This window comes from Gracilinanus agilis, chromosome 3 (genome assembly GCF_016433145.1).
Source record: "Gracilinanus agilis isolate LMUSP501 chromosome 3, AgileGrace, whole genome shotgun sequence".
Lineage (NCBI taxonomy): Eukaryota > Metazoa > Chordata > Mammalia > Didelphimorphia > Didelphidae > Gracilinanus > Gracilinanus agilis.
Window position 1 is genome coordinate 316,419,098 of NC_058132.1, and position 14,953 is coordinate 316,434,050.

Genomic DNA, 14,953 nt, shown 5'->3' on the forward strand with positions numbered 1-14,953 from the left:
CAATGCAACTACCAACAATTTGGAAATTGGTCTTGTTCAAGGACACATGACAAAACTAGTGGAAACGCGCATCGGCCAAGGGTGGGGGGGTGCGGGGGGGGGGTGAAGGGGAAAGGTGGAGCATGAATCATGTAACCATGTTAAAAATGAATATTAATAAATGTTATAAAAAAAAGATGCAGCCTGTTCTGGTGATGTAGCCCATCAAGGAAGGCTATTTATTCCTCATGCTTGTGGCAGGGGACAATGAGTATCTGGGTTTTAGGAGATCTCAACTTGCCCAAGCAAGCCTCTATTGTGATGTTTTCACATTAGGGGATCTGGACATGCCCAGATAAGTTTGTAAAATGGGAATAAGAATAGCACTTACCTCCCAGAGTTATTGTGAGAATAAAATAAAATCATATAGGTAAAGTCTTTTGGAAACCTTAAAGTGCTACATAATTGTTAATTACTGTTATTGTTATTATACAAATGCTTTCTTCCTTGACTATTGTAGAATTACAAACTATTGGGATTCTTTCAGAGATAATAAATAAAATTAAGAAGGATTATACTCGTTAAAAAAAAAACAACTCTGAGATAGCACCTCACACTTAGGAGATATTCCAATATGACAGCAAAAGAAAAGTAATAAATGTTGAATGGGATGTAGCAAATTTGGGACACTAATGGAGTTGTAAATTAATTCAACCATTCTGGAGAATAATTTGGAATTTTCCACAAAAGACTTTAAAAGGATGCTTTCATTTGATTCAGCCATACTGCTGGGTTTATACCCCAAAGAGATAATAAGTAAAAAAACTTGTACAAAAATAGTTATAGCCGCTGTGTTTGTAGTGACAAAAAATTGGAAAATGATTGGGTGTCCATCAATTGGGAATGGCTGAACAAATTGTGGTATATGTTGGTGATGGAATACTATTATGCTAAAAGGAATAATGAATTGGAGGAATTCCATGTGAACTGGAACAACCTCCAGGAATTGATGCAGAGTGAAATGAGCAGAACCAGGAGAACCTTATACACAGAGATGAAAACACTGTGGCACAACTAAATGTAACAGACTTTTCTACTAGTAGCAATGCAATGATCCAGGACAATTCAGAGGAACTTAGGAGAAAGAACACTATCCACATCCAGAGGAAGAACTGTGGGAACAGAAATGCAGAAGAAAAACATATGATTGATTACATGGTTCAATGGTGATATGATTGGGGTTTTGGTGTTAAAAGATCATTCTACTGGAAATAGGAATGATATGGAAATGTGTTTTAAACAATGATACATGTATAACTTAGTGTTATTGGTCATCAGTTCCAGTAGCAGGGAGGAAAGAGGGGGGGAAAGGCCATAAATCATTTAAAAATGGAAAAATATTCTAAATAAGTAAATTATATACATTAATTACTCTGATGAACTGAATGGCATATATAATATTCAAATAAATCTGTCCAATAAGAAGAAATTGATAAGGACATAAGTGAACTCCCTAAGAAAACAAACAAAAACACACATATTTCTATGACCAGGTTTATGACAGGATTCAAAAGCAAATTCTATTAAATAGCTAAACTACAATTATTTCCAATGTTACATAAGTTATTTTAAAATAGGCAACATTGTCCTATCAAATTCCTTCTATGACTGAAATATAGTTTTAATACCTAAACCTAAACCAGAGTGTGGGAATATGGTGATGAGTGATTTTATCTGAAGGCACTTGTAGCCATGGAGAGTGAAAGTTAGGCTACTCAGGAGACTAGCAGCTAGAGAGAAAGAGTGAGATAAAAAGCACAGGAAAGGTCAAGGCCAGAGAAAGGCTGATTGGAAGAATCATAGCACCATAACTGGAGGATATGATCTTCATTTATTATGGCAAAGAGAAATACTATTATAGAAAGTAAAACATTAAGCATTATAGCATTCTTGAGGGGATGTTACTTTCCCACAGGATAATGTTCATGAAAATGACTTCATACATGAATATTACCTGGGATATTATTACAGATGTAAGCAAGTTGAGAAACAGTGATTGCTAATATGTTCTGTGTACTTAGGAAAAAGCAGATTTGGTACTTTCAGTCATGATGTTACAAAGACTTCTTTGCCCTTCAGAGTGAGGTGGGACTTGTAGTTTAATGATGACTTTTGGCCCAGAGTAGCAGTAACTTTTGTGTGAGAGACTGGGATCCTTCCAACAAACTCGGGCAAGAATGGCTACTTTGCTCAGTGGGCTTGCTCTATCCTGAACTCCTCCAATACCAAAGATCATAGAAATAGAGAAAGAAAGCAATAGGTCAGTTTCCCAAAGAATAGGGGAAAGAAACCATTAAAATAAAATGCAAGCAAAGAGATTAGAACAATATATCACAAAAATTATATACTATAATCAGGCTAGATCTATTTCTGGAATGTTAGTCTGCTTCAATATTTGAAAAATTACGAGCATAATTGACCATATATATGGCAAAACAGTATATCATTATATCAATAGATACTGAAAAAAAGTGTTTGATGAAATAGATTCTTTAATCCTGTTTACAACAGTAGGGGTAAATGGAGCTTTTCTTAAAGTGATAAGTAATATTTGTCTAAAACCAGGATCAATCATTATCTCCAATGGGGATAAACCAGAAGCCTTGTCAAAGGTAATCAAGGATTTCGTTATCACTATTACTCTTCAATATTAGATTAAAATTCTAGGTATAACAATAAGAATAGGAAAATAAATTGAAGGTATAAGTATAGGTAACATGGAAACAAAATTATCACTTTTTGCAGATTATAATATGGCATAAAGAGAACTCAGGAGTCCCATAATAAACTATTCAAAACAATTAATAAATTTACCAATTTGTGGATATAAAATAAACTTGCAGAAATCATCAGTATCTCTATATATTAACACCAAAACCCAATAGAAGGAGATAGGAAAAATTACTTAATATAGCCACAGACAGTATAAAATACTTGAGAAATTACTTGTGAACACACCCACCCTCATCCCCCACCACACACAAAGGAACTATATGAACACAATTTTTAAAAATCTTCACACAAATAAAGGCAGATCTCAATAAGTGGAGAAATATTAGATATATGTGGGTATACTGGACCAATATTTATTCAGTGCCATACCAATCATTTAAGAAGGAATTACTTTATAGAGCTAGAAAAATACCAAAATTCATTTGGGAGAACAAAAGGTCAAGACTTTCATGGGAATCAAGAAAAAATATGAACAAAAGGAGTCTAGCAATACCAATTCTCAAAAAAACAGTATGAAGTAGTAATCATCAAAACAATTTCATATTAGTTAAGAAATTTAATGGCTTATCAGTGACACAGATTAAGTACATAATATACAGAAGTAAAAGAATGAATTAGCCCAAATTGTTTTTTATTGTTTTTTATTATTAGGCTTAAAAATCTCAATGATCTCCTCTACTGAGGCAAGAACTCATTATCTGGTAAAAGTTGCTGGGAAAGCTGGAATGTAGCCTGGCAGAAACTAAGAAGAGACAATTATCTCATACTATATAACAAGATAAGGACGAGATGTATGCCTGATTTTTGAATAAAGGCTCACATCATAAGCAAACTAAGAGCTCATAAGATCTTTTACAAGGAGAGATATTAAATATTTTTTTCAGGGCTGACAAATTATACTTAAGCAATATTTCACTTGATCTTACATGAGGCTATTTTGAAGAAGTTGGAAAAACATTATCAATATATTTGGTGAATAATAGATTTGAGTCAAAATATTCAAATGAAAGAATGAGAAAAAATGGAATGAAGAATAGAAGGCAGTTAAATGTTAATAAACAACTATTAATAAACAAATTATATTAATAGTGTATATATGTGGAATAAAATAAAACTTCAAAGCAAAATATTCGTATTTGATCAAACAAATAACACAAACTACATTATATTCCTTTCAATTAGAAAAATTACTGAATTTGGATTCAGGAATACGAATCCCAGTTTTGACATTTACTTCTAGCATAAACTTGACCAAATGACTCCAGGTCTATGCCTCCATTTCCTAATCCATAAAATATAGTGTGGGAACAGTTGGACTGAATGATATCTAAGGTCCATTTAATCTTGTAATCCCAAAATCTTAACTCATAAATTCCCAATAATGGTAGGGTACTTTACCACCACAAGAACAAACCCATTTAGGAAAATGATGGTTTTGTACCTCAAACCAAAGGCAATCTCTAATTTCTAGGCATTAAGTTTTTGTGTGCCAGCCTTTGACCTCCTGTGCTTAGCTTTCCAGTGGGCTGGAAGATTCTCTAGGGTAGTACAATGAGGATTTCACTTGCCTGTCAAATGTGTTTAGCAGGTTCCATTCACTGTCGGGGTTCTTTCAAAGCACAAGTGTGGTGCCAGAAGAGAATTGTACTTCTTTCAAAGATGCATCAAAACTTGCTAATATAGATGCTTTTACAAAAAGTTAGAAGTGAAAAGGTCACTCACAGAAGCATTAAATGCCTGACCTTTACTTGCTGCTCTAAATTACCCTGTGATTGTACAGCACTATTCCTTAGCACAAAAAAGCCTTCATTGTGAACCTATTAGAATACCTTCTGATAGAGTCTCACCCATTGCTAAAGCAGCAGGATAACTATACTTAAGGTTCTTTATACATGTTTTATTTGGAGTTAGCACAGGGAACTGCAATGTTAGAAAATGGAATTTGCTGAAAGATTTATTCTGTTCAGAAGTGTGTTGTACTGAGACACCTGTAAGTAACTTCTCTTCCCAATCTCCCCCAGCCCCCACAAGAAAACACTCAACAAATCTAGGCTGAAATTAAGTGTCAAGGTCCCATCTATTCCAAGGGACTAGAGTCAGTCATCCTCCAGTCTAACCCTGTTTTGCCACCTTCTACCTGTATGATCTACAGAAGCTGCTACAGTTCTACATTCTTAAGTTTATCCATTTCTTCATCTCTGAATTGAATCCTTTCACCATACTACTAATTTATGCTGCAAGTCTTTATAGCAATATTTATTTTTCCAACCTTTGAATACATCAGAAGATATTTGAGAAACAAAGAATTTTAGCATACTATATTGCCCAGTCATTCTATGATTCCTCCACTTTATCAATTAAACATCAAAATGTTTCCTTTAATGTCCCAAAACCTACTTTAATAACTATCATTTATGAATTTACCAATCCCATTTAGTATTTTTAGCTCACAGATCCACCACTGAAAATAAGGAATTTTCCCAGGTTATCACCTACTTTGTAAAGGAGCAGAAACATACTGAGAGTCAAAAATGTCCTTACAAGTCATCTAGCCTAATGTTTTCACTTTGCAATAAAGACCTAGAGAGGGTAAGTCAAGGAAATAAAGCCATTTAGTACTAGAGCCAGAATTATATTCAAGCTCTCCTGACTCTTTTCATCATATCATACTTTTTCCTCTAAATGGGCTAGTATGCCTTGAAGCTCCATCTACTTCTTTTAGCATTCTGTTTTTTGGTGACTACACCTGTTCAACCCTCTCTCTAGTTGCTGTTTCCATTCATCCTTCCTCTTTACTACCTGAATGTTTCTTCCTTGTCAACCCATTAGCAGACTATACAGATATTCTATTTGACATTATCAGTGCTTTTCTTCAGACACATAGAATTCATGAGACAAATATTATTGTCATTTTGAAGAAAACGAGATTTGAAGAAGAAACTTTAAATGAAGAAGGGAAATTTAAAGGGAAAATGAGTTTCCCAAAGTTGCATGACTAATTGGCAGAATTGTAGTCAGAAATTATTTTTTAACTTGATGTTCTTTAGGATTCATTGTATATCCTCCGATTGGATTGGAAATAGCTTTTTCTTTTCACACTTATGAATTTCAATATACATGATGGCTAAACAATATTATGTAAATTATCCTTCCATTTATTTTGTGTCCTATGTATTCCTCCCTGATGTTGTCTTTCAGGTACATGAGAGTAAGTTTTGTTACTTTTCAATCATTTCAGTTTTGTTTGTTACCCTATTTTTTTTGTTTGGGTATTTTTTGTCAAAGATACTGGAGTAGTTTGCCATTTCCTTTTTCAGTTCATTTTACAATTGAGGAACTGAGGCAAACAGGGAGAAGTGACTGGCTCAGGGTCATATACCTAAAAATGGCCTGAGGCTAGATTTGAACTCAGGTCTTTCTGACTTATTTTGTGCCAGATCTTAACCTTTTGAAGATGAGTCTTCCTGATTCTAGGCCAACCACTCTCTCTACTGTGTCACTTAGCTGTCCCTTAAGTGTGAGTTACCATCAATGCGTTCTTTTATGTGAAAGTTCATTTTATCATTATCTTTGTCTAAATTAACACACTAAAATGGAACCTAGCACGTTACGTGAATTTCTTTTCCTTGAAGAGTCATCATCTAGGTTAATGACTACAGTTCTATCAAATCAAACAAAAAGAAGGTATTTTGAGTGTTTCACATTGAGAAATGCATAGAATTTCCTTGCTTCCTCATCCTCTACAATAGATGTGGCTGCACAAAGTGAAATTGTCTTCATGGTTTTCTAATACTAAAAAGCCATTATGAGCACTACCATATAATAATACTAAAGGTCTCATAAAATTATGTTTCTTGAGGCCTTTTGGCATATAATGAAACCAATTCTAGTAATTATTTTATTTCTTCTCTACAGGAAAAAATTGTGAACTTCCTTCCATGATAACAATCTCTTTTGCCTTCATTTATAGTGGGAATGCCAATATAGTTATAATTCTGTTTTCCCACTGCATAAGAACATGCTGGTCATTGAACAGAGATCCCACATCTACAGTATCAAAAATGAAATTCTTATTTATAGAGAAATGAAAAACAACCCAACCTGCCCTCTTTTTTTATTTTGTCAGCATCTCTAAAGAGATAACTATTACTGAGGACAAACTATCATTTTGTACTTTTTGCAGCTATTTCATGGGTTAACATGACCAAAAAATTCATTACATAATGGTCAGTATACCAGTGATAAATTTCTCTTTTGTTAGTTAGGCTGCTCCTTAGAAAGCAGATATCACATCTGCCTTAAAAACCATACAAAAATCTTCCCATAATGACAAATGCTTCCAGAAGATACTCCCATGGTCACTTCCATAACTAGAAGAAAACTTATTTTTTTAGAACCTATTACATGATAGGAACTGAGGATGCAAAAATAAAAATATCCATGAAGAGAGTGTACTCTATATAGATATTAAAATAAGATCATATACATTTTTATTTAACTTGGGATGATAAATTCACTTTCACAATGTGATATCCAAGAGGGTAGACATTATATTTATTTGAATGGTATGTACCAACCCCTAACCCATCAATGTTGATGGGATGGAAATATAAAACTGTAAGAGGAAAAATCATTCAGAGGAAAGTTAAAGACACAAAACATGAAAGAAGAGGTTAGATAAATAAACCATCATGAAGTTTTAATCTTCATTTTCTAACATCTCTCCTTGTATCAGAGATTTAAAACTGAAATATATGTTAGAAGTAATTTAGATCAAATACTTTCCAGAGGGAAGATATCTAAACCTTACTTCTTTTAAATGAAGTTTGTTCCCCCCCCTTTCTAATGTGAAATGAAACCATCCTTGAAATTTGATTAGCTCAAGAGGTTAACAATTTAGGCTGTTGATATTACTTCTTGGAAGACTGAGTTCAAAACAGCCACAGAGGAGCTCTAGTTATCTTCTCTGATACTTGACTGGTAGAAAATAATAGGCAACACAGCCAACACAGTTGCATATTGCTGAATAAACTAGACACCTGTTAAATATTCTCTTGATCTGACTAAATTATTATTTTGTTTATTCATTAATAACTTAAAAACATCTCATTCAATTCTTGTATTGATACTAAGCCACTAGCAGACTGCTCTGAGACAAGCCTAGCCATATAGAACACTTTTCCTTTGAATGCTAAGCAAAGAGAGCTTCAGGGAGGTTGATTACTCAGTGAATGGTTGGTCAACATATGTCACAGAGCCCTAAGAAAAATCCAGATTCATTGTCTCCAAAGCTAGCTCTTTTTTTTCACTTTAGAACACTGCTTCTCCCTACAGGAAACAGAATAATAACCATTTAACAGAATTTATTTACATATTCACATAAATTCACACAGAATTTATTCAACACCCTTCTCCTATCATCATCACCCACCACTGGTACATTTCCAAGAACAGTGGGCAATGAGATTACATATCTATATAGATTTATATTGAATATATGAAGATATACAAGTATATTTATATTATAGTTAGATATAGATAAGTTCCACTTTGTATCTGCTATCCAGCCTGGTTTCAACTCTACAGAACAAGATGCTCCTCCTAGGATAATCTCAGCACTTCTAGTTTCATCATCATGTTGCTAACCCAAGCCATGATTAATACCAATTCCCTCAGCCTCCTCTCCACTCTGATTGGAAGTCTAGACAGAATAGTAACAAACTCCTCCCAATGCCTTACTTTATTGGGGCCAGAAATTGTCTTTGAATCTGTTACTCCATAGAACAAGATGATCCCATACCTATTTATTGCTTTCTTTTGTGTGCTATTTTCCTGTTTAGACATCCTATAGACATACATACATACTTATTAAAACATAGCTGTTTCTATACTACTTAGCTATCGCTAAGTTGGTAACTGAAGCCAGACCTCTATAGAGTTTATCAACTAAACATAATCTGGAAATTTCTATTTCTAGAGAGGAGAAGAATCAAGTGCAACCCAAGAACTCTAACATAATGAAAAGAAAAGATTTAAAGAAATCTTAATATGTAGATAGGGTTTCTATTGCTCTCCATAAGTCTCCTTCTTTTTACTTATCTTCGCTATCTTTATTTGGGTCTCATAAATATATTTATCAGAGTTATTGCAATAGTACACTAATGAGTCTTGCTGCCATGGTTTTTCCTTTCTAATCAATTCACCAAATAACTGTCATCTTGATAAAACTTAAAATTAAAAAAAAATCCCAAACCAATGCCACTTTCCTGTGAATTTTTACTTGGTGTTTCTTCTTTTACTCTATTTTGTTGTTTTTCAGTTGTTTTAGTCATGAATCACTCTTTGTGATCCTCATTTGGGATCTTCTAGGCAAAGATATTACAGTGATTACCCATTTCCTTCTCCAGCTCATTTTATGAGTGAGGAAAACTGAGGCAAACAGAGTTAGGTGACTTACTCAGGTACACACAGATAGTAAGTGTCCGAGAATGGATTTGAACTCCAGAAAATGTCTTTCTGACTCCTTGCTTGACACTCATTCCACTGCATCACCCAACTGATTTTATTCTATTACTCTCTCTTTTTGTAATATATTAAAGGAACTAGCTTAAAGATGGTTTCCTTTTCTCAATCACTTAAATTGTTGTCTATAATCAGACTCATTAAGGTTGGAAACTTTTGGGGTTGGGATACTCTTCTAATACAAATAACTATAGTTATTCTCTTCATATCTGCAAAGTTTCTCCCATTGCCTTCTCTTCCATGCAACAGAAACATTCAATCACCTCAGTCCAGGTGTAACCCTCATATCACTAACCCAACCAGTGTTGTTGGGTTTTTTATATTGATAATACAACATCACTCCACAAATGATGGAGGATGGTCTAACCAGAAATTTTAAATTTTAATTAAATATAGCAAATTGTTGATAGATCAGTGACAATATAAAGGAAATTAAGGGATAATCATTTGTCCATACATGTAATCTCTTTATTTCTCACTCCATACAGTCCCCACAGAATTTGGAAATGTAAGTGGGAAAGTGCATTTTGCTTGCTTCTGTCTATTCTTTTCAAGGGTTGCAATGAGTCCAAGCAAGAAAATATTAAGGAGAGGACTAAAACAGTGACAACCATCATCTTTCTCCTCATGCAAAGGACCTATGGGAGAAATTAGCCTTTGGAGTTTTCCCTTCTACCAGGTAGAAGCCCTTAATTCTTGGGATGGGGGAGGGAGAAACTATTATTCCAATTAATGGTGGTAAGATCTTTTAAAATAAATAGCCCTCCAAATGCTAGGTAATAATAGCAGTAATAATGTTTTATAGTTTCAAGTAACATTTACATTAAACAAGGGATCACTAGTGGTTATAAAGGAAACAAGAATTCCCCAAATGTCTGAGCACAGAGGCAAAAAACCCATCAATATATGATTGAATTTTCTTAATTAGACATTAATATTTTTAAGTACGGGAAAATCCCAATGAGGAAACTCTATCAAAGCAAAATATCAACTGTTACATAGCATGTACTCAACTTAGCAAATCTTGTGCAAGTTATAGTCTGAGGGATTAACTGAGTTACTAAGAACTTGCCATCTTAACATAGCTGTTATATTTCTGAGGTAAGATTCAAACCCAGAATTTTCCCTAACTCTTAACCAAGCTTGATAAATATGAGTCATCTCAGAAATAATATACACATGTGCACAGATATTCAGCAAATATTTTATGGATGCCTATAGGTAGGTGCCTCAAAGCCTGAATTAGATTAATAGCAGATGGAGAAAAAAGAAGATAGCTGTGAGAGATAAATTAATGGTAGGATGAATAAGATATTGTAAAAGTCAAGATAATCCTAAAGTTTTAAGCCTGGGGATAACTACTGGATTTTAAGTCAGGGAGAATCATTTCTATTATCACAAATGAATTTTTGCAGCAATATGAATGGGTTTAGTTTTGGACATGTTGCTCTTGGTACATCATACAAAACTGGGGCATAGTCAGTGACGTGCTAAAGTGAACTTCAACTGGCTTAAGAGAATCTATTGTAATTTTCATTTTGATCCTCAAATTGGTAAATGCCATGAATTATAGATTAAATTATTATTTTGTTGGTGATCTAGACCAGTGATGGGCAAACTACACCCCGGGCCAGATGTGGCCCCCTGAAGGGTTCTATCCAACTGTGCGACATTATTTCTAATCTGACAAATACTATGAGTAGGATTAATGAAACTTCAAAAGAGTTGCCTTAGAAACAGACTGATGGATGAGCATTTCCTTTCCTTTGGCTCCCTCTTTAAAAAGTTTGCCCATCACCGATATAGACTTATGAAAGTAATGGAGAAAATGTTACTCTTGATCAAACTTAAAATTATGTCATATATACATATTTTCCCCAGAGAGTCAATTATTAAACATTGGCCTGTATATTCTTTGACATCTGGAAATAGACATAATATTTTTGGAAATAATAGAAGTGTTATTTGAAGCCATGTTAGTGAATGACATTGTTAAGAAGAGAGAAAATTAAGAATGAAATCTAAGGACAATTCTGTATTTTTAGAAGGAGAGGAGGAAGATGAAAGAAGAAAGGCTAAAGTATGCCAAACTATCAGGAGTCAATAAAGGAGAGCGTAGCAAGAAGAAAGGGGTAAATGACAATGATCAATGGTAAATAAAGACCATAAGCATGAGGAATTCAAAGATTTTCTTATAAAAATGTGAAGGAACTTCAATCTTCATTTTATAGATGCTATCATCACTCCATTTTATGGATGAGGAAACCCAGTCTCACATGGGTTACATGACTTGTCCAATTCATGTAACTAATACCTAATAGACACTAGATGTGAGAATTAGGAGATCAATAGTGATTTTAAGAATAATTTAAATAAAATGACTAGAATAGAAATTAAATGGGGGGGGGGAGAATAGTTCATGAGGAAATAGAAATCTCTCATTATAAATGCCATAAGTTTGTGGAAAAACAAAAAGGGAAGGGAAATTAAAGTGTCATGAATATCAGCAATTACATTGTATAAAAAATTTCTATCTTTTCTGCAATGGAAAACGCTAAATTTTGCATACTTTCTAGTTCATGTCTTTAATTTGGTCTGAATAACAATTTTGACAAAGTCATATAAGAACCAATATCATAATTAAAAAGAAAATATATATCAACCAGGAAACATTTTGTAAAAAGGAATTAATGATAGAAGTGAATACTAGTTTTCCCTAACATATTTGTTCTTCTTCTTGTTGGGTTAAAAAAGGTGTACCTCTTAAAACAATCCAGAATGGACTGTAAACCTGCTTAATTGATCCTAATGGGCCAGATAGGACCACTGATTAGAAGGATGAATTTTGTCACTGATGGATGAAACATGTGTCAGTAGTAGAGAAGAGGTAGATAGAGTAAGGCATAAATTGTCTGATGTGGCCAATAAGGTTACTTATTTTGCTTTAAAGTATTTGTTTTGGTAATATTAAGCACCAGCAGTGATATTTTTAAATTGGAAATTAAATTGACCCATGTGAAATCCTTGTGTTGTGTGTGAATGAATCATGTAGTTGTATAAGTACATTCCTATCTATGGATTAAATATTAGGTTTCCTACATATTTGTACATAAATATACCCAAGCAAGCTGTGAGAACCTGTTGGCAAATTTGCTTTACTCAGTTCTGCAATATAGCTACTATGCCAGAATGCCTTATGTAAGTCTACAATTTGTGAATATTTACAGTATTAGCTACCTCTAGTTGCAAATCATGATCACCTTGAGCTCTGTTTGTGGTGTCATTTTTTGGTGAAATATTGGTTAGGACCTGATTATAGATTTCCAATGAAGACCATAAATTTCTCTGTTGTTTTCTCAATTTTCATTCTTTTAATTTACCCATATTCTTTCTCAGCATTTCCTCTTATCAATGTGTCAATCAATACACATTTAATAAGTACCCCACTGTTTATCAGGTTCTGTGCTAAACAATGGAGACAAAAAGATGGAAAAGGAAAACATCTCTTTTCAAAAGGAGTTTGTATTCTATAGAGGCAGAAAATGTTTACATATATGAACATATAAATAATCAGAACAAGATAGGGTAGAAAGAGGGGCAGGAGTGTTCTGGAGTCAGCTCAGTCTAGCTATAGAGTGTTGATTATTAATTTTTTATCATAAGTATCTATACCATGAAAATGGGCAAACATTACAAAATAGACTTGATTTATTGTTTTATTCACTGCCAATATTTAAGAAAGTGATAAAGTAAATGTTAATGACTCATATTACACCTACACATGTGCTGTGTGTTCTTTTTTAAAGAGTTGGTATTAAATTTTTACCAATATGTTTCTGGATAAAGGACACTAGCATTTGAGGTGGATCAAAATCTGGTACTTGAGCTGAGTTTTGAAGAAAATGAAGGATTCTTTGAGGTGGAAATGAGTAGGGACTGTATTCCAATCACTGAGAATGGCCACTGAAGGACATAGATGTGGGAGACAGAACAGAGAGAAGAGCAAGTTAGCTAGACCATAGATTCTAGGAAGTGGAATAATATATAAGGATATGATATATTAGACCACGATTATGAAGGTATGCAAAAGTCTAACTGAATTTATAGTATTTCTCAGAGACAACAGGTAGTCACTGGAGTTTGAATACTGGAAAGAAAATCAAACCTGTGCTTAAGTAAAATCAGTTTGGTAACTGCAGAAGATATGTGATAATTCCCCTCCTAGTTGTAGCACAACTTATTCTAATTCCATTTAATCCTTTTGCCTTCCCTTTATTAACTGTCTCCAATTTATCCTGTCAATATCTTGTTTTTATTTAGTTCTTTGAATGTTGTCTCTCACATTAGACTGTGAGTTCATTGAGAACAGAATTATTTTTACCTTTTTTTGTATCCCAGTGTTTAGCATCATGTTTGCCGCCTAGACACTTAATAACTCCTAGTTGATTGATGGAATAATTACTGCAGGTCACACAAATAGTAAATTTATAGATCTGGAATTTGGGTACAGTTCCTCTGATTCCAAATCCAATATTCTTTTGTGTTGTAAAAAATATTACCATACATTAGTCTGATGTGGGGTTATGTAAATTGAGAAAGGGAAATAAATATGAGTAGACAGTGTCCTATGGGCCACAATGAATACTAATCATGTAACATCCATCAAATCTGTTTCAGATTAAAAATAATTAACAGTATATCCATTTCTTCTAATCAATGGATCATCTTAGATATTTAAACAGTGATGCCTCTAAGAGGGGTCAAAGTGAAGCCTAATAACATTTTCTAAAGTAAACAAAGAGTAGGATTTAATTGGCAGTAGATCATTTGAAAGACAGGAAATTGAATTAGTTTCACTCAAGTGATCTCAGCTGAGAAATATGACATATCTCCAGAAAGTAAAATGGCAAAATCATGTGTGTGTATATGTGCTGGTCATGAGTGGAGAAAAATGATTTTCAGTCTTCAGTACTTAAAATTTTGTGTTCAGTTTAGAAGATAGTAATTTCCATCTAAATCATGTCTCTAAACATGGCATTAAATATAATTACAAAATGAGTTAAGTGTAATTTTGGTTATGGTAATCCATAGATAACTCAAAACCTGTGAGAATGAATAACAGAGGACTGTCAGTTGGCTGTATTTGTGGAAATGAGTATTTAGTATAAATATAAGTATGGATGAATAAGATCCATTCCTGGGCAGCAGAGAATTGTGAGGATGAAACTTTACAGCTTGTACTCAGAAACAACTATAGCAGGACCTACAAGTAGAAACGAAGGAGGCTCAAGAACTGAAATATGTTGAGAAATTCCCTATTCAGGAAAAATGAGCTAATTAGAAAATTCAGATATGAATCAATAGACAAAGCCAGAGTCCAATTTTTAAACTACTCTTTCAATTTAAGGAGTCAAGCAACTTACAAAAAAAGAGAGAAGGTTACTGGGCATATATCAGTATTGAATTGCTGAGAAATGAGGAAAGAGGGATGGACTAAAATGGCCTGGTAAACCAGATGTCCATCCGGAGAATTTGATAAAGCAATTCATTCTGATGGTGACCTTGAGGGCACTGTCATGTTTAGAAGGGCTGGTATTTTTATAGATATTTCATGAAAATTGAAAAAAGTTTCAATACTGAAACAAGTGAATTTCTAATG